The sequence below is a fragment of the Anastrepha obliqua genome, chromosome 1 (genome assembly GCF_027943255.1).
Source record: "Anastrepha obliqua isolate idAnaObli1 chromosome 1, idAnaObli1_1.0, whole genome shotgun sequence".
Classification (NCBI taxonomy): domain Eukaryota; kingdom Metazoa; phylum Arthropoda; class Insecta; order Diptera; family Tephritidae; genus Anastrepha; species Anastrepha obliqua.
The window spans coordinates 115,689,366-115,711,506 of NC_072892.1; the positions used below are offsets into that span (position 1 = coordinate 115,689,366).

General features: G+C 36.6%; 1 protein-coding gene across 1 annotated transcript in view; it reads left to right on the top strand.

The window, feature by feature from the left end:
- Positions 1–22,141, top strand: part of LOC129236803 (uncharacterized) — a 117,522-nt gene that overhangs the window by 66,752 nt on the left and 28,629 nt on the right. Inside the window, exon 3 of the mRNA XM_054871042.1 lies at positions 12,715–12,774. The gene's annotated coding sequence lies outside the window, so the exon portion shown is untranslated. The remainder of the gene's footprint in view (positions 1–12,714; positions 12,775–22,141) is intronic.

Here is a 22,141-nt window from a genome sequence, read left to right on the forward strand (position 1 = left end):
GTGCCGTTTGTGTGTTTGTTACAGTTCCGGAAGTTTCGATCATCTGACAGTTGCGCTACTAGGAGACGTATACTTTGACAATTGTTTTAAGTTCTGTTGCGCGAAAACGTCTTTCTGTATATTTCATCTTACGAAAAATGCAGTGCCCGACTCGAAATAACTTTTGTTACGTTTGTGGCTTATTCGCACCAAGTAAAAATTTGAAAAATATTACGAAAACAGTGGTTAATCAATTATTCCATAAAAAAAAAATCTCTTTTCTCGACAAATGCCAATCTGGAGAACCTGTGCTTAATGTTTACATCTGCCAATAAACTGCTTTTTAATAAAAAAATAGTAGGAGTAGTAATGACATTACCTACTCTTTGTGTTATGTCATAGAGGCGTGCTATTGAAAAACACCCAGTACATATAAGAAGCAATGCATTTAAGAAGATACCTGAAAAGTTATTACCTAGTTCTTGCCAAGCAAAAAATTTCAAACTCACATTTGCTCCATTGAAATCTTTCCAGAAGATTGACTCAAACTTGTTTAAGCTTGCTCCTTGATACTGTTGAGAACAAATTTATCCTCTGCACTTTTTGTTATTATTCATATAACTTTTAGGCTGTCATCTTGCGGTAGAAGTATTTTTTTTATCAATATAATAAATATATCAACAAACCATCCTCTCCAATATCAGACTAAGTACGTACATATGTAGATTGCGAACAAATGCTTGCGTGCAAGCGTGCACTTTTACATAAGCTTTTGATACATTTATGCACTTGCAATGTTCGTAAACCACTAAGAGATTTGAATGCAAATAAAGCAAAGCCTTCGTATATTGGATTTCGGAAATTGATAAATTGCGATGGGATTAAGTTTTGGGTTTGCGATAGTGTTGCCATTACTAAAGTAATCCCTGCAGTAGTCTATCACTGGTTTGAGAAAGTTGCAACACCTTGACCGCATGGTGTTAAGAGTTGGATGTGAAGATATGCTTTTGCAGCGGATACATTTTCCTACTGGTAGCTAGAGAATTGATGATGGAAATGAAAATGGCTGAATATGTTTTTTGATAGAGAAAAATGTTATGTGCATGAAACAGAAAAATTCCTATAAATTTATGTTTGCATTGGGGCATTCCATATCCAAAAGTAAAAAATTCAAAATGCCGTTTTATTATTTTTATGGTTATTTCATTGGAAACACTTTAAAGCTAATAATAATTATTTATACACAGTAGGGTCGATTAATTCATAACGGAAAAAATCGTTCCTACCGTCTTATTGGTCCAAAATACGCGCTAGGGCTTATTTTTAGGGAAGGGAAAAAATAAAAGAATATTTATATACAGGGTGGCTGATGAAAGCCGCTACCAAAAAAAATTGAATAACTTTTTTTCTTTTTAAGTTATCTGTTCCATTTTTGTTTTAATTTGCAGATTGATCTTTAAAATTTATTAAAATGGATAACTGGGACACGCAAACAGGAATTTGGATAGTCCGCCGCTATCACGCACTGGAGTCCGTAGTTTTGGTACAGAGAGAGTACAGGCGGATGTTTGGCGGCGATCCCCCGAGCAGATGGACCATAATGAGACTGGTGAATAATTTTGCTGAGCAAGGAACAGTCGCAAGAAGGCCTTATCATCGAAACCCACCAGTTCGGACGGAGGAAACGATCGCTGCTGTAGCTGCAGCTATACAAAGCAATCCAAGGGTTTCAACAAGAAGCTTATCTGCTCAACTTGGTGTCAGCCGACAGTCTTTGCAAACAATAATGCACAAAGATTTAGACTTATTTCCCTACAAAATTCAAATGGTTAACAAACTGAATGCAGCAGACTTGCCGATTCGCTTGGAATTTTGCCAGAAGATCCTGCAAATGGTGGAAGAAGACCAAAACATGTTAAACTGCCTTTTCATGTCTGATGAGGCCCATTTCGATTTAAACGGCAATGTGAACAAACAAAATTGTCGAATATGGAGTACTTCTAACCCACAGATACTCCACGAGACGGAATTGCATCCTCTTCGCGTGACAGTGTGGTGTGCGGAGAATTCCTTTCAACTCTGTGTGGTTTCAACAAGATGGGGCAACGTCTCACATAGCCCAGACTGTTATGACAGAGTTGCGACGAAAATTTCCCAATAAACTGATTTCAAGAAACTCCGAATTTCGTTGGGCCCCCAGGTCGCCTGACTTACTGCACCTGACTTTTTCTTGTGGGGTTTATGTAAACAACAAGTTTATAAAACAAAGCCAACAAATTTGGATGAACTAAAACAATCCATTCGGGCAACAATTGCGGCTATTCCTGTCGCAACTCTCAAAGCAGTAATGAATAACTTTTTACTAAGATGCCGCACTTGTGTCAACGAGCATGGGGGGCATTTAAATTCAATTATTTTTAAAACTAGTTAAGCTACATTTAATAAAATTTAATGACCTTCAACTTGAAAAAAAATAAATGAATTCCATACACTAAAAAAAAAGTTATTTGAGTTTCTTAATGTAGCAAAATTCATCAGCCACCCTGCATTTTTATATAATATTTATTTTACACAGAATATTGAAGTTTAAATTTATTCAATTAGAGTCATGCCATCTTCTTCGGGAACATTGTCATAAATAAAATTCTGAATTACATTCAGATTTTCTTCCAAATCCATTTCCCGTTGAATCATCGGTCCGAATCACTCATGTCTTGCGATATAGCTATTGTTAAATGAATACTTCTTGTCTAAGTAGCCTATTCGTAGTGCATTGGAAACATTTCAATTTTTTACTTACACAATTCACAACTTCTTGTAAGGCTGGTTTTACAAACTTACCTCGATGATTTATCACCATTCTGTTTTCAATATATTCATTGATTTCCATCCGCAAATGATCCTTGAATGGCTTGTTTATTGCAAGGTCAAGTGTCTGGAGGCAACCAGTCATTCCTACCGGAATTATTATTTGATTAGTCTTCCTCTCAGCAACCAAAAGTTTTTCATGTTTTTAGCGCTGTGAGAACTGGCTGAATACCAAACTAGTAAACCTCTATTCTGACCCCTCAACAGTGGTGGCAGCATAAAATCAACTCACTTTCTTATAACTGCTTGGGTCCACCAGGCTGCTTCACTTTCAATGACATAAATTCCTGAAACACTTTGAATCTGGTCTTTTTTACCTTTAGTGATTAAAAATAGCGATACTTTCTTGCCGTCTAGGCGATTCTTTAAAATAGAGTTAGCACGTGCATTATCGTAACCGGTAGAAGAAACGTTAATTGAATTGAAGAAGCCTTGTGGTGAACTGTCGTTTGAGCTCCTTGGCCTAGGAATACCGCAATCATTTTGGAGAGTTGGTATTTAAAAAAATCGATGCCATCAACAAAAAGCTTAAACGCAAATGCACGCTTAACAATTGCATTGTCTTTCACCTTAAACAATGTTGTTGATCTGTTACAGACAATTTATATTGTTTAAGGAGGTTGCTTAACCAGTATGACGATGCTTTAAATTCTTCTGTGGATATATCAAATTCAATTGCTGTTTCAAGGGCAAATTTTTGAATATCAGCCCTGCACACAACCAAAGCCATTGCTCTGCTGCCTGCAATCTATTCTCAGGTGCAATCTTCTAACTCAGAAAATAATGGCCTGATCCAACTGCGTTTTTTATCATTTCCTTGGTCCACCAGTTGACCCTTTACGAACCATACGTAGATTCAGCATCTTCTCTTTACAGAATACTACATGATTTACACCCATGGAGTCTTCCACGATTCCCTTTTTGTGCTCGACGGAATAGCTCCTTCGTTTTGTACTCATTTTTAATGCATTTTTTAGGTCACATTATTTTAACTCGGGCTTATTTTCGGGGGATGTCTTATTTTCGGAAAAAACGGTAGTAGATTCGAATTCTTCATAGAATTCTAGAAAAAAGTATATTAGGCAAAGTTCGAAAGTCAATTTTGAGTTTGCCAAATTTTGAAATATTTTACTTAATAAGAAGGAGAGTAGGAAAAAGACACCTTGTGTTGAAAGTAAACCCGATTTAAAGCGAAAATAATTGTGAATAAGTAGCTAAAAAAATTTTAAAATACATTTTTTAAATATGATAAAATGTAATTGCCTTTGCTTTCTTTGCAAGTTTTAGTTTGATTTACATTTTACAGTCACTTTTCCTATTGCAATATTAAAAAATTACAATTATTTGCTTTGTAGTGCCGTATTGGAGTTCTTTAAATGAAAAAGCATTTCAAAAATAATTTGGACGGAAGAGTTGGAGGGGAAGTAACTGCGAGGAGCTTCCCATCAAGCTTAAATTTAGTCTTTCGGACCACTGTAGTTACTTCTGTAATTACTGTAAAAGATGTAAATATCTACTCCGACAGCTAAGAGGTAATTAGAGCTTTGGGCTCATTCTTTGTGCGTTCGAAATTAATCGGGGAATGCCTGACTTCCCTCTCGATTGCATCGGAATACTTCGATATTAGGCTCATTTGAAGATTGGGTTTCCCTTGAAAACTTGTGGTTTGCTCTTGAGAAGGTGGGCTTTGCCTCAATTTAGCGAGCGGTCGGTTAGTGCGCAAACGTGCAAAGTTGCAAAATCCTTCTGGCCTCGGGTAGATCGGTGACGCTCGAGGGAATTTCCAAGGCTAACAAAGTCGCAGTTCTCGAATTCGGTAGGTATCCTTATCGGACATTGTCCTTTAGGTGTCCATGCGGAGAGGCTTGAGATTACTTCAATTCCTTTCAAGGTGGAATCATCTCAGCACCTCCTTCTCAGCTGCCCTGGATATTATGGGGTTAAATATCAACAACAACTAGTGAAATTCATTAGTAGCTTGAAGCGGTTACTACGAATGTAAATCGGCTCCATTGATAATCATTCTCTAATCCAAAGCCCCCATCTTCCTGCCTGATTCCTTCTCTTTTCCTTTCTCCTCCCCTACCCCTGTATCGTACCTCAACACACAAATTTTGAATACAGCTTTCAGCCAATTTGGAAAGTAGACAAATTTCACAGAAAATTGAAATAAGAATATTTAACGCATGTGAAAAATCTACACTCCTATATGGCAGTGAAACGTGGCTGGTGTCGAGAAGCACTACGTGGAAATTACAGGGTCCGGTACTCGAAGTGTAACCAACTTCAGACCGCTCGCGCAGCTGATGCACGGGCATAAGCTGCCTGTTAGCTGGCGAAATGGTAGTCCAGAGTATTGTTTATAAGCGCGCGGAAGCATTTTGCCGAGAGTAAACGAAAAAAAGGAAATCAGTAATGGATTTCAAACGTAATTGTGTGATTGCATTATATTTGGATGGAAAATCACAACCAGCGATTGCCCGTGAGCTTGAGCACCTTAAAGTAAATAAAGTTTTTATTTATCGCACCACTATTCGTTACAATGATACTAGTGGCATCGCGAAACGTCATGGAGGTGGTCATCAAAAGACTGTAACGTCTCGTGAAATGGGTGAAAAAGTGAAGAAACGACTTGAGCGAAATCCCCGACGAAGTGCCAATCAAATGGCGAAAGAACTGAAAATATATTACCGTTGCATCCGCCTCATACTGAAAAATGATCTCAAAGTGAAGCCTTACAAAATCCAGAAGGTGCATGATCACACCACACCAAAGCAGCAACCAGTCAGACTTGAGAGAGCGAAGGCGTTGCTTCGCTTGGCCAAAAGCGGTCAATTTCCGAACATTGTTTTTTCTGACGACAAATTTTTCCAATGGAGCAACTCGTAAACTCCCAAAACAATAGGGTTTATTTGACCGACTGTTCATACAAGAATTTGAGTCATCGATTGGCCACCGGGAGCCAGCACCCGCCACAGGTAATGGTTTGGGCAGCTGTAACAGCCGATGGGCGCTCTCCAATCGTTTTCATCGAGCCTGGCGTCAAGGTAAATGCGAAATATTATCGGGAAAGTATTCTTGGCACCGTCTCACAAAACTCGAGTAAACCAAGAATGGCTAAAAAACAGCGTTTCGAACTTCATAACGGCCACACAATGGCACTCAAATTCACCAGGCCCGAATCCGATGGACTATTCTCTTTGGATCATTTTGGAGAGCAGAGTCCGAACTAAAAGATTCACCAGTCTCGAGGCGCTGAAAAAAAGCCATTGTACGCAAGTGGGCCAAATTACCTGCAAGTAACATTCGGGCAGTTGGCGATTCGTTTCTGGACCGTCTCAAGGCCATAGTCAAGGCAAAAGGTGGTCATATCGAACAAAAGTAAATTGATTCTTAATTTGAATGAAAGTAATTTTCCAAACTAAATTTATGGCGTTTTTATTTCGAGTGCCGGACCCTGTACAAAGCTTTAAAAACAAATGCCTTCGGATTATATTTCAAATTGCGTTTTTTTTCAAAAAGCGATATGTTTGAAATTTCGCTGAGAGAACACACAAGCAAATTAAAATATGAAACGCGTACTTCACACGCTGTGGACAAATGTATGCTCAAGTTTGCATTAATAGTCATGGAAGTGTTATGATATATAACCCTTAACCATATTTAATAAGCAGGTAGTCTATCTTTGTACTTGGATACTATAAACCTTTTTTATCGGAGATTTCTCTTCATAAATTACTTTTTTTTTTGAGTCCTACAGGAGCCTAAAAAATGACTTCAAAAATACTCCAAATTAGATGCGTTTTATGACACATTTTCAGTGAATTTTGGAGCTCTTTTGGGGTCTCATTTAAATTTTTCTAGATGATTTTTTTAAGTCAGATTTGAGCATGTGTACTACGATTTTCAATTTTTTTTTTATTGAGTTTAATTTCTTTCTTTTTCATTGATATTTAATTTATTTTTCTTATATACATATATATTTTTTTAATATTCAACATAAAAAGTATTCTACTCAAAAAGTAAAAACTATATTAATACACAAACTATATACAGGGTGACCCAAAATTAATTACCTTAACGGAATATTTTTAATTTACGCAAATAGGGTCGTACTTCAATCATATTTGACACTTGTAAACTAGACAGCTGCAGTATAAAAGCAGACAAACAATCAGCAAACAGCACATCACTCAAAATTATTTTGCTTTTATTTAATTAGTAAAAAAGTTATTCAAACAAAAAATTGGATGATCACTTTTAAAAAAAATAGATAAATTCATTTATTCATTTAGTAAATCTAGAAGTACAAGGTTTCTTACAGACTACATAGAACTAAGAGTATTTGTAAGAGTTATATATTGGTTCGAATCTCGGTGAAAGATCAAAATAAAGAAAAAGTTTTTTCTAATAGCGGTCGCCCCTCGGCAAACAATGGCCAACCTCCGAGTGTATTTCTGCCATGAAAAAGCTCCTCATTAAAGAAAATATTTGCTACTCGGAGTCGGCTTCAAACTGTAGGTCCCTCCATTTGTGGAATAACATCAAGGCGCACGCCAATATATACAATATCTATGTTTCGATATTATTTAAAAAAATCATTAAGTGATAATTTGAACTCAAATTTAAATAGCGCTAAATCAAAAGCCAAAGAACTTGAAATATGGTTAAACTCCTTCAATGTTCCTGTCAGAGGTGCATTCGAAGCATAAACAGTTCTAACACGCTCTAGGAAGAGTAAATCATTAATCCGAAGATTTTTTCGAGGTATGTGAAAATTAAGGCACTCTAAGAGTAAAGGCGAGTCAAATATCCCATTTATAATATCAAAAACAAAGCAGAGTGACAGTATACTTCTTCTACTTTGTAACGATTTTATGTTTAGTGATGCACATCTTGCATGATATGAAGGAATCGGATCAGTGGAGTTCAAAGATCTGAGTGCAAAATGAAGAAATTTCTTTTGAATGCGTTCAAGTCCATTGATATGGCACTGATGATAAGGCCTCTAAATAAAGACCAGCTTGGATCATACAAATGAAGTAAATAGTGTCGTCAAGGTGTGAGGATCCGTAAAATCGGCAGTAAAATGCCGAATGAAGGCAACTGTAGAATACAATTTGGCGATGACGAAATTTAAATGACTAAGAAACTGAAAGGTGGAGGCAAAGATTATTTTCAAATCAATAATTTCATTAAGAGTATTTAGGCGTGAGTTCTTAAGACTATGCTATAAGACCATTTCCACAGAAAAATATCACAAATTTGCTTAAGAAGAATCAGTGACGACTTCACAATTGGAAAATAAAAATGAATGCTAAAGAAATTCTGTAAAATGCTCCAATAAATGATCATTAATGTGCAAAACTTTAAAATTTTTTGAAGTTTATGAGAAAAACCCCAAAACGGCAAAAAAAATATAGGTATATATGTATATATTACTCCTTTTGGATTATTTTTCAAAACACTCTGTTTGGTTGGTCGGGATGTGTCTACAACTAGAACGCATTCTTGGGCTGAGCGATTTAAATCTTTCTTAGAGTTTCTTTTTGTTCGGTAACCCAGAGTAGAGTTTTGCGAAACGCGCATCGTGCGATCAAAATGAAGTCAACACAATAATCCATTTCATCACTTCTATAATATTCGTACAACTATATTTTTTTATTATCGTTGATTAAAAATACTAAAGCAATAATATTATATTACCTCAACTGGCACACACATACTAGTGGACTTTTGATGAAGCAATTTAAATCGATTTAGCACTCTCCATTTGTCCAAACCACTAAGTTGCTAGGTTCTATTAATATCAACAGTTTAACATTCCACGAAAATTGGATAAAAAAAATTCTTTTATGAATTTTTAGGATTTATTGACATAAAGAATGGCCTTCTAAATTCAAACAAGTTTTCTTTTTATCAAAAGTCTACAGATGTGAGAGTGTGTGTGTTTAATGCTTTGAACATTTTGCTTAGAATCCATTAAACTTGAGGCTAAAAATTTGCTAAAACACCTACAAAGCTTACAACTCAAACAAAAGTTGTTAATTCGATCGAAGCACAGATTGTATGCATTGCCTAGTTGCCTTTTAATTTCAATAGCCTACTTGGGCAAATGTAAGGCAGCAAGGGACATGAATAATTCACACTGAATAGGTCGCGGGAAGAATGCAAACAAAATATCGACTTTGCACAAATTTATCGATACGCCATTGGTGTTGAATATCGTTATTAAGCATTTCTCCATACAATAGTCGTCTAAAACTCATCACGTTTCTCTTTCTTGCCAGTCGTAGAAAAATACTACGAATAATATTTTAAGTTAAACTACTCGCATGGCAAATTGTTAGCCTTTTTTACGGAAGATAACCTTTGCCCCTTTTTTTAAAACCATATAAAAAAAGTTACGATCTTAATGAATATTTCGCTCTTTATGGTAAGATTTTAAATCCGCATTCCAGCAATTTTGACTCGATTATCAACGAGGTTCACGCCGTTAGTTCTAACTAACTATTAATTTAATCTTCAGCAACCCATAATCCTGTGAATATCGGAGAAGGCAATCATCGTTACTTAGAATTTTGCTTTTTCAAGGCACGAATTGGCGCTTTTCATTCGTCTTATTTGATTTACCTTTCCAATAAATTGTGATAATTTTCAATAAGATTCAATGTGTCAGAACAAAAATATTTTAGGGGCTTTCGTGTTGACTCTGATGCGAGAGTGATTCTGATGATAATAACGCTATTAACAGCCACTTATTGAAATTTCTCGTTTTCATCTTACTACTGCCATTTATTTTTCTTGATTGGCGTCATAACCCTGACTTGGGCGAGTTTAGCAAAGAGCGCCAGTTTTTTCTTTCTCGTGATAACCGGTGCTAGTTGGACACACAAAGTGAATCCGAATCCTGCTCTTCCCAGCCCAAAGGAGGCCTTTCTCCGCCTATGCTACCACCAGCAGGCACCACATCGAATACTTTCAAAGCTGTAACATTTGTATCCATTTGGAGCATGACTTAGCCTGCAAAGCCTCTGGATCTTTATTCGTTCTCACCGTAAAGCTCAGACAGCTCTTTATTCTATCTCTCTGCGATATTTGCTACCACCAACGTGTAAAGATCCAAAAATCTCCCACAGAATCTTATTCTTGTGAATCCAAGAGCTACCTCATTGGACCTTCGAGCTTTTCCGCCATACGATGGGATGGATATGATGAGAGACTGATAAAATAAAATTTTTGTTCGCCGAGAGAGATCTTTACTACTCAAATATCTATTTAGTCTGCCGCCGCAAACACCAAAATTAAGAAAAACATTTTTCTAATAGCGGTCGCCCCTCGGCAGGCAATGGCAAACCTTTGAGTTTATTTCTGTCATGAAAAAGCTCTTCATAAAATTATCTGCCGTTCGGAGTCGGCTTGAAACTGTAGGTCCCTCCATTTGTGGAACAACATCAAGACGCACACCACAAATAGGAGGAAGAGCTCGGCCAAACACACAAAAAGGGTGTACGCGCCAATTATATATATATATCGATTTAGTCTAAAGTGACACTTGTGGGCAAGAGAAATTCTCCGTTTGATTGACATTATTATTATTGGTGTTAATTATCATAGCTGTCAACAGTGATGCGGTGCCGAGCGTTTGATGACAGGCGGTACTTCGACTTGTCCTAGTTGCCCACCAAACCCAGTCACTTCGCTTCTTTATCCAACTTAGAAAATTCTGAACTAACAGGTATAATAATGGTATAATATCAATCTCATTGGCATACGCCATCATTTTGTATGCTCTTATAAAAAATTGTGCCTGTGCGATTAAGTTCTGCAGCTCACACGATCTTTTCCAGAATTTCCATTTGGGTCAAAGGGATCGAAGAGGTCCTTCTCAATTCTGATGGGGCTGCTAGTATTGTCCAGCGTCCCTTTTCGTGCTGTTTAATGCGGCTGAGGAGCCACGTTCACTAAAGTAGGCAGCGTCTGCTCTCCATAAGGTACGGTTGAGGGCGGGCGACTCTCTTGGAGCAAGCGGCGCGCTACAGAAATATACATGGAATGGTCAAAAATTCTTTTCTAATGTAAACACTAAGAAAATGAGAAAGCTAGAAAATGTTTGTGTTCAACGGTTCGGTACTAAAAACCTGATAGTTTTATATGATTTTGTTCTTTAATTTCCAACCAGTTAAAAATATCAAAGAAAATCGGTGCACTTCGTCTAACATTTTCCGATACATTGAATTATCGATACTTCGTTATTGAGCTGTAAAAGCTGCATCTCTATGCTGACTTGGCCTAAAGTTGCAGCCGAATGCAAAAGTGTACAACTCTTGAAAGCATGGATTTTGCAACTGATGGCGACCGGAAGGAGGCCGCATATCAAATGCATGAACTGCTTTTAGTTAGTTGTATGTATTTACATAATAAGAACTTATTGGGTGCCCCATTAAGAACAACTCATTTAAATTTAGTGCGATATTTTGTGGCATAGTTGTTGCATTAATAAATGCACCCCATAAATATTTGCGGTCATTCCGGTTACGTAGAATCCATTGTCGCAGGAACGTACATGGCATGTCGCTCATACTGCGCTATTGCCTGACAGCTGTCAAATGTCAACGCTGAAATTTTTCATGGGAACTGAAGGGATAGTGTATACCATTAGCAGTAGAGCATATTCTGAACTAAAAGGCTTTAATCGATGCGCCATTATTATGAAAAATGATGATGAAATTATTTATCGGTTATTTACGGCACCTACCTTCCATTTCGACACTTTTTTGATAAAATAAAAATATTAGCACTTAAAAAAATACTTATAATAATATTAGAATTTATAAACGCTAACGTTTTTTTCGTTAAAATGTCACAATAAGTGAACTTAATAAGTCACCCTATACATAAAGATCCCATTACTAAAATAGCTGTGGCACTGAGTTGCTCACGCTGGGAATAAAAGACAAAATGCCACTTGCCTATCTTTCTTACAGATTTCTCCACAAGCTGCCCCAAATTGCATACATTCGTACTTACTCACTGTGAGGACGAGCCCTTTTTTCCTCTTCTCATTCCATTTGCGGCTCGCTTTTACTGCCTGTTCTTACACATTATTCACACACACTTAAACATATAAACACATTACCTCCTTGGGTAATAAATGCAGCAACTGCAGCCGAACTTTTTGTGAAAAGTTTTCAGCAAAGCAACTTAGCGGTACTTTTTTACCATTTTGTTATTGTAAGAAGCGCTTGGTAAAAGCATAATGGCTGTTTAATATCCTTTCTAGCGTACGCTCTCCAAAAACTAAACAAAATGCAGGTAAAATAGGAGATTTTGGGGTTTGTGGTCTTGTGGGCTTGTGGGGTTGCCATGTTGGTGGAAACTTATATATTACATGGTTGGCTAACAACGTTTGATGGCGACTCTGTGTCGACAATTTTGCTGGTGCAACGAAAACTGGCATAGCAAAGCCAACAACAAGAGCAATCAACTTTTGTGAAATGCACTTCCTTTAATAGTGAAAGTGTTACTTGTGGCCTTGTTGTGGCGGATGGATGGAGTAAAAGCACTTTTGAAAGCTCAAATTGGAATTTTAATTTAAATCAATTATGCGCATAGCAAGCAAGAACAGTTAAATTACCTCTATAATTTACACTATGAGCTTAAGTGATATTTACACCAACCAACATAGGTATACCAGTGATTTTGGATGTTTCTAAAATGAATATTTAATTACGCGAAGAAAAGTTTATAATTCTACAATTTAAATGTGAAAATTTAAACCACTTTTTGATTCAAATTAAATTATTATTATTATTATTTGATTAAATTCTCTTTCTAACTAAACATAAATTTCAATTAATTTTTCAGATTTTTTAAGAACTGTGTTTAGGAAGTGTTGTACCCACACGCACTAATGCAGACGATATGGTAAGTTTACATTAATTTGTTTATATTCTTTTATATGTATTTGTACTATAGCTTCCATAGTGCTTGAGTTACTTGGATATCAATAAGTAATTTTGTCATATCTTAAATGAAATTGAGCTATTTTTCGGCTAATTCTTCCTTCCCAAGTTTTGGTTTAATTCTACGACGATATTGACGATATGACAGATCTGTGGTGGTGTGCAATTGCCTACCTTCCGCCACCTCACCGATTAAGTGCATTTGGCTGAGCCCAACAAAGCCTGCCAGTCGTTTCTTTCTGGTGCTAACCGGCGCCACTCGGACACGTCAAGTGAAGCCAAATCCTTCTCCACCTGATCATTCGGCTTCTTCTGCTACCACCAGCTACGTTATTATCGGTGTTAATGCTGGTTCGTAAATAAAAAAAGGTCTCTTACAACTAAAGAATCATAGCAAACGCGAGCTTAACAGTAACAAACGCGAATGTGCCGAATGTTTGATTAATTACAGAAACGCCAGAAATAACAGTACGGTTGTTAAGACCGATAATGCAAAATCATCGACATCCGCTAGTAATTTTACGGGGCGGGGGAAAAAATAAAAAGAGAAATACGTGAAATAAGTCTTCTTAAAACATGAAATTATGTTCTAAAAATGAAAATTATGCTGCTTCTTTCTAGATACGGAAAATCATGCATTTATGTATAGCAAAATATGCCGAAATATGCTTTAATAAATGAGACTTATAATATCTTAGCCTCAAGACTGAAATGGAAAGAAAAGGAAGACTTTTCATGGCAGAAACTTGGTATCACACGATCTTGGAAGCCAATTCACTGGTCCGAGACGAGAGATAAATTGCTCACCGAAACGATGATGCAGTAAATCTATTATATATTTCACGGGCTGTATGGCAAGTAGCAACTGTTGTAGAGATCACGGGCTCCAATTTCCGACATCAAAGAGTCGTTTATGATGGCGCGATAGCGTTCGCCTCTCTCTGAGACTTTGGCGTTAACCTCGTCTTTTGAAGAAGGTCGTTGATTCCTTCAGAACATTGGTCGCATCAAATGGTTGTTTTCAATGGCTGGTCTTGAATGGCTTCAGGTTGCTCTTCAGCCCAAATGTGGAAAGTTTGCTTATTGACGTAGCTATTAAACCAAAAATGAGCCTCATCACGGAACACCATAAGTTGGCCTGAGCGCGCGATGAACTCTTTTCACAGCGCGTAGAATTTCGTAATGCAATTGCACAAGTTGCAAACGTTGTTGAGGGCTATGGCATTCCATGATGAAATGTCAATGAATACTGAAAAGAATGGTGTATTTAGTTTGACTGTAGTCATGGCTGATCTGTCAAAAAAATCCTATTGGAAAAAGAACCTCCAATGGGGCTAATAATGCTAATTTTAAGATAACAAATAATTCTCAAGTACATTAGATGACATTAAATAACATTAGGTTATTCTAAAATTCATGAGATATTTTTTCAAATCGAGTTAACGCTTCAATTAATTTTATATTTTCGAAAGTGACTTTAGAAAATACTTTTAATTAACTAACGGATGGATATCTGATGACAAACTCAACTATTCTCCTGTTACTGCGATTCCAACGTTTTAAAACACTGCCCAAACTTCTCCACACGTAGAAAACAAATTTTTGGCAATTGCGACCCCATGCCATACCTTTCCATCCCCTCCACTAATTACATTTCCCTAGTTATGAAATTTCTTAAAATATAATGTAGCCTAAATTATTATATTAGTTCAGAAAAAACGAAATCCATTATTTTCTCAGTAGATTGCTGTAGTGATCGATATCTCGTAGAATACAATTTAAAGTTTATGCTTGTCGTCAAGGTGACATTTCATACTAAAAAAAATCGTTTTTTTTTTTAATCCGCTCAGTTGTGAATTACAGGGTCTTAACAATGGAAGTCAACAAAAAGAAAATTCGGTACATTTTACAGTTTTTCTTTGATAAAGGCGAAAATGCAATCCAGGCCACTGAAATTGTGAATGGTATTTATAGCAAGGCGTATAGAGTATCTCAGATGGCGCCATTAAAAACCAGTTACTTTATTTTTCGCGATTTTGACAAGTCTGACGTCAGCTCAGTTCGCAATACAAAACAAACGAAGAAAACAAATAAAAGTAGGAAAAATTACATGTTTGTGAAAATTCAGTGAATTAATATTGTGAGGTTTAAACTAATCAAACTAATGAAAGTGGCTAGAAAGTATGTGGGTGTGCGAACAATTTCTTATGTTTGGTTGCCTCAATTGCTTTCGCCTACTCTTCTTCTTCACAAACAAGTAAGTGCCCTTCCTTTTGCTTGTTTATTTATCCGCTCTTACGACACGGCGAATTCGAAAATCGCAATCTGTTTCTCTATCATTCTTGGTGCCGATACTGTAACAGCAAATTACGTGCAATTTTGGTTTTATCGATTCTATTCAGGTATTTTTGATGTTTAAGAAAGTGTTGATACATATAATCACAGAAATACACAAAGTTGACCGGCATGTTAATAGTCGTAACATCGCTCAAGAGATAAAGATCGAACATAAAACAGTTTTAAAACATTTGTGCAAATTTTTATGCGAATATAAGGAATTCTTTTACCCCAAACTATAACCATTGTTTTCGGTTCCTGAAAAACTATATAGAAGCACTAGAAACAGCGGCATAATAGTGCATATGAGTTCATAGGCCTTCATTTCCTTCTGCAATTAAAAGCAAGTACCATACCGAGTATTTTTCAGTGCTGAAAAAATGGCATCCTTTCGTACAATATTATCTAGCTCGTGGAGGAGGTACTAAATATTTATTCGCTGCATTGTGTATATTTTACTGCAAAGCTCTTACAGCTTGCCTACCAATATTGTCGTTAACACCAAAAACATTTTTCGCTCGAATGCTTCAAGGTACTTCTCATTAGACTTTGCTATCGCTCGTTTTGTTTATCAGTTAACCATGCTAATGCAGGTTTCCAAATAAAGAAGTACTCTAATAGTTTAAAATATAACTGCACTGTGACGCGAGTGCCGAGAACGACGTACTTTGTAATGATGAAAATGGCCTTGTTGAGATTGGGCCAGTAGTTTTTCAACCAGATTACCACTTTAGTTTGGCCTCACAGTTGAGATAATTATAATTACCATTTTTCTGTTTCTAACAACAGTTAATTGCTAAAGAATTATTTAATTACTACTAAATAAGAGTGAGAAGTATTTATGTAGAGAAAAAAGCTTGCACTGTACTTGAGTATAATTTTGTGGGAATTTTCAAAAGTCTGCTCACAATTATACGCTTTTAAGTGTTGGATAAAAATTGAGACGCCAAGAAAATTGCATGAAAGCGTGAGAATGTGACTTGGAAAAGTGAAGTAGATATACAGATATACTTATATGATATATAAATATATGTGGGTATATATACAGCTGTTGTCAGCTAATTAGAAACGCTCCCTTTTGATAAACGCTTGATGAGCATAATATTAAACTGTTTAAATTTACCGTTATTTTTTCTCTTAAAATCATTTGCATTGCTTTTGTTACTCTATTTACTACCAAATGCGCCTAGTTTTGTAGTTGTGAAATTGAAGTACCGTTAATATTATCCAACGCAGTGCATGGGTTACTTAGTTCAAGGTAAATAAACTGAGACGAGTAATTAGAAACAGTTGTTCAATGGAAGCATATTCGGCAAGTTGTGTTATTTTAATAGTAATATAATCGGCTTTTTGGTATGTATATATTTTAAATTGGTTGTTTAAAAGCAACTAAAATATTCGTCTTCAAGATGTGTAATGGGAAAAAGCAGCAGCTGTACACCTGCCCTGCGGAGCTCCATTTTTGACCTTCGTAAAGCTGGAAAGTCGTACAGTGAAATTTCTAAGCAAGTCAAATGCTAAAAAAAAAATGGTTTTTAACGCCTTAAAGCATATCTAACTTTTTAAGACTGTTGACAATGTTCCACGTAAGAAAAGGCCCCGGAAAACTGCAGCAGAAATTGACCGCAAGATAGCAATAATCTCCAAAAGAGACCCAAAAAAGACTTCCACTGACATCCAATGGGAAATTCAGGATCAATATAATTTCGAAATATCCAAAAGGGCAATTGCTCGGCGTCTGGTCGAATCTGGACTGCATGGCAGAGCAGCACGCTAGAAGCCCCTTCTAACCAAGATACAAAGGAGACGACGGGTAGTCTTTGCGAGATCCCATTGGTCATGGACTCCAAATCAATGGAAATATATCATTTGGAGCGATGAAACCAAGATAAATCGCATAGGCCCAGATGGTAAAAGGTATGTTCGATGGCCAATAAACCAAGAATTCAATCTTCGCTACGTTTCACGGGTAGTGAAGCCTTGTGGAGGATCAATCATGGTGTGGGGATGTTTCTGGTGGAATAGTGTTGGCCCAATCCATAGGATTGATGGAATTTTAAATAAGGAGAAATACGTCGATATACTAAAAAATGTAATGTTGCCGTGGGCTGAGGAAAATTTGCCTGTTATATGGAAGTTTCAACAGGATAATGATCCAAAGCACACGTCAAAGTTGACGAAACAGTTTTTCGACGAAAATTCCATCAATGTTTTGGGATGACCACCATCCAGTCCGGACTTAAACCCAATAGAGCATCTCTGGGGAAACGTTAAAAAAGCCAAAAATATCCCAAATATGGATGTCCTTTTTGCCGAAGTAAAAATGGCATGGCAAGCAATACCTGTGGCGCGCTGTTAGAATCTCATTACATCAATGCGCAATCGATGTGAGGCAGTGTTGAAGCAAAAGGGTTATGGAACCAAATACTATTGTAACATAATCTTTATGTTGATCTGATAATACATTACTGTTTCTAATTAGTTGCCCTATCCAAATCGTGCATTTCACATGCTTTAAAAAAATATATATATATTTAATAAAGAATTGCGATTAAATTGTTTTCCACTAGTTTTTAAGTTTATCATATGTTTAAATAAAATTGGCAAAAAGTTATGAAAATACGTGTTTAAAAGGAAAATGGAAAATTTATTTTGAAATAAGTGTCGTTTCTAATTAGCTGTCAACAGCTGTATATAAATATAAGACGTATTGCACTTTAGTGAGCCAATTATAAATGGAAAATTATTTTCCTTCAACAAAATGAAAAGTACGCAGGACAAAAGTTACGTAATAGTCATAAAAGTGCTATTACGAGTAACAGCAGTTTGTCAAGAAAATATCTTATGAGAGGACTTTTCACTTTTTCTTTCTTTCTTAAATAATTTGCAGATTTATTTAGAATTATTATTGCATCACACCAGCAAGGCTTTATAACAGGTAGGTTTATAATTTCTAATCTAGCTGTTCATTTTTTCTAAATGCAGTGCATCATATCTGTTTTATCTACACAGCCATACCAAATTGACTCTTACACACCTCTGCAATATGGAGTTCGATTTCGTTCAAATTTTGCACATGGGCTAAATCCATGCTCATTCTAACGGAAATGGGGTGAAAAAATGATTGATGTTTTTTTTCATAGAAGTTATGAAGGTGTCAAAAATCAGAAAATCCCAAGCAGATAATTCAGAAGCAGTGTGCTTTAGTTTTTGCATGCAGTTGATACCCCGAAAGGGGCTATGATTTACATACAGCCTGTTTTTTTAGAAACTGCGAAACACTTACCACTAACTTTAATCTTCAACAAATTTCTTGAAGTCTTCAACAAATTTCCTCACTTTAATAGAAATCAGGTTTGAGAAATCGAGTACAAAACTGCAGGCCAATCGTAAAACTCTCAATAATACCGAAATTATGGGATAAATCAGTTAATGATTACATATAATCTGCAAAAAAGTACACATTTTCACACAGGCACATAGCTTTTATCCTAGATCTACTTGTACGAATCTCACGATTCTCTCTTTGCACTATACACAATAGAGAATTGGTTTCATGTGAATGCGCAGTGTATGATTTCGTCGATGCTTTTGATAGCATAAAATGCTCTTCGCCAAGTTAAGAAGAGTTGAAGTTCACTCTTTTGCTCTTAACCGGCTTGAATCATATCTGAAGAACAGAAAGCTGGTTATTAAGAATTTGTTAACACATTGACACTAAACGTATCTATTCATGCCTAGTAAGATATACGAGATGTGTTCAAAAAGTATCGTGAATTTTGTGTTTTTTCAAAAATTATTTATTTATTCATTAGTATTTATTTTGCCCCCTTCAAAGTAATCCCCATGAGATTTTATGCACTTGTGCCAACGTTTTTTCCAATCTTCGAAGCCCTTCAAAAAATCATTTTTTTTTATCTTGTTCAGCTCCTCCTTCGATGCCGTCTTTATCTCGTCAATCGTAGCGTAGCGTCCTTTCGGGAACAAGAAAAAGTTAGAGGAGGCCAGATCTGGAGAATACGGTGGCTGTGGCATCATTAGTGTGTTGTTTTTGGCAAAAAAATTGCGCATAAGCAACGGTGTGTTAGCAGGGGCGTTATCGTGATGCAAGAGCCAATTTTTGTTTTTCCACAAATCCGGGCGTTTCTGCGGATTGCTTCGCGCGATTTGCGCATAACTTGCAGGTAATATTCTTTATTGACCGTTTTACCCTGTGACAAGACTTTATGGTGCACAACGCCCTTGCAATCGAAGAAAACTGTAAGCAAAACTTTTACGTTCGACCGAACTTGGCGCGCTTATTTCGGTTTTGGTTCGTGCGGTAGCTTCCATTGAGATGATTGAGTTTTGGTTTCCACGTCATAACCATGAACTCACGATTCGCCAGCAGTTATGACCCTCTGGAGCAAATTTGGGTCGTCGCGGACAGAGTCCAACATCTCATTAGCAATGTTCATACGATGCTGCTTTTGGTCGAAATTGAACAGTTTTGGTACGAATTCCAATACCATTTTCTTCACTTCATCAATTTTTTGATCTGTTGTTGAAGTGAGAACATTTTGTACCACCGATAAACGTTGCTTTGGTCCAAAGTAGCTTCTCCGTATGACACAGTCAACATTCGGAATGCATCCGCGCACTTAATTTCGTTTTTTACACAAAATTTGATACGCTGTTTTTGATCCATCTTTTTGAATAAGTAAAAATCGAAGAGAGCCGAAACACGTGCAAGCGAGGCAGCTGTCAACAATTAACGGAACATTCAAAATGGCTGAACTCGTCGGCATGAGTGAGAGTTATGAGTACCAACATATCGCCACAAAAAAAATCGAAATTCGAATATACCTAACCTGCGAAAATTCAAAATTCGCGATACTTTTTGAACATACCTCGTATTCTTGGCTATGCAGGCTCTATTTGGGACCCAGGACCCACTGTACATTCCGATCAATTGAATAGCGTTCAAAGAAAATTCACTAAATTCGCTTTTGGCTAAACGTTTTTTCTTGATTCTATAATATTCGTTATCCAATTTTCAACTTACTGAGCCTTTCAAATAGAAGAGAAATTCATGGCATTACTTTTGTAGAGGACATTGTTGATAATAGAGTAGATTCGCCTGAGCTATGGGGTTGGGAAAAAATGCATAGCTGTTTTTATATTTTCTTTCAGTTTACAACGATTTTTTTGCTGTTTGGCAAAGGGCAAGTAGGGAGGCTAAAATCAACATTTTCGACACCTGCTCTTCTTTGCTTTCCACTGAGGTCAAAAAGCGGCCAAAGCAGTCCGGGAGATTTGCGACGTTCATGGAGAAGGTGTCATAGGCGGGTCTACAGCAAGGACATGGTTTCCAAGGTTCAAGAATGGCGACTTTGGTCTCGATGACACGCCCCGCATCGGATGGCCTTCTGAATTCGATGAAGAACGTCTGAAATCCCTTTGGAAGGAGAACAACCGCCAAACCAGTCGTGGCATCAACAAATTGGTCGAGAGTTGGAAATAGGTTATAAAAAGCAAAAGCGAATATATAATTGATTAACTTATTGATATAATTATTGTTTTTTGTTTAAACAAAAGTCTTCGGTAAAAATGCTACGAACTTATTCCCCAACCCAATACAATCAACTTAGAGCCCAGATAAAAACGTGTCAATGCAGTATTCGCTAAAGATCGATAGGGCGGTAGGCGTAAACCGTCTAGCGACAAAGTAATGCTGACCTCTTTCATTATGCTCTCGAACAGTTTGGAAACTGTGGACAGATTGGAAATTGAGCCATAGTTAGTAACATCATATTTTTGGTCACTTTTGAAAATTGGGGTAATTAGTGTTAATTTCCAGGTATCCAGAAATACTCCTACATTTAGTGATGTGTTGAATATAAATTTTAGCGCTGATATTAGCGCTGGGCATTTTTTAGATGGGTGGGACAAAGTCCATAAATCTCAGACAGATTAAAGAATTAATGCAACGAACTATTTCATCAGAGGTAAGACTTAAGGATCCAAAGTTTAGTGATGAAAGTTGGTTATTGAGCAAAGAAGAGCCATTAGAAAACTTCTATTTGAAAAAATCGGCAAATAAAATGGTCGCTTCTAAAGATGCCTAGCAAGTTTTTCCCCAAGACAAACTGCCGAAGGAACATCCACTCTGGGCTTGGTTGATTTAATGCATTGTCAGAAAGTTTTTCGACTTGATTTTTTGTTTGATTCTGCACTGAATATGTAGTTTCTATAAAGTAAGCAGTTGAATTTTTTCAACAGTGGCAGATACTTAATAATTTAGGGTATCTACGTAAGTATATCTACTATGCCACTTTTGTGTGAGTATGTATGTCTGCACTAGATACTATACTTACCTTATCATTATTAGAAACCATAGCAGTTGATGAAGAAGTATGTGTCCGATCATAACTTTCAAAGTTTTGAAAAAGCTACTCAGTTTTCTACCTCTAAATCGATTCCTAGTATTTCAACTTGTTTACTTCCACAGTAGGCTAGCAGAAGAAACCTTTCAATAGTAGAAAGTATGTTATTCCTGATCAAAATTACTGGAAAATTTAAAAAATAGTTTGCTGCAGTAAAATCGTAGTTATAAGATGGTTCTAACAGGTTCTGTTACTTCTCTACCAGTGAACGTGCAGATGACGGTGGTGTCGATTAGGGTGAATATCTAATCGAAAGTTATTGATTTCCTAATCCAAGACACTGCAAGTTGTAGTTAGAGAATCCCTAGTTTAGAGACAGAACCCTTCAAAAAAGTCAGCTATGCAAAATATGTATATGTACATGTATGTAGAGAAAAATAGGACGAAATGTGAGCACAGCCAGAATCCTTACAAGCGATTTGAAGCAAGGCCATGTTTACTATGAAACAGCAATAAATCTTCTCAAAATAAATTAGTGCACATTACGAATTGCCCGTAACCAACTGCTGCTTTCAGCGAGAAATATGGAAGGGCGGTTATCGTTGGCCGGAATGTAGAAAGATAAAC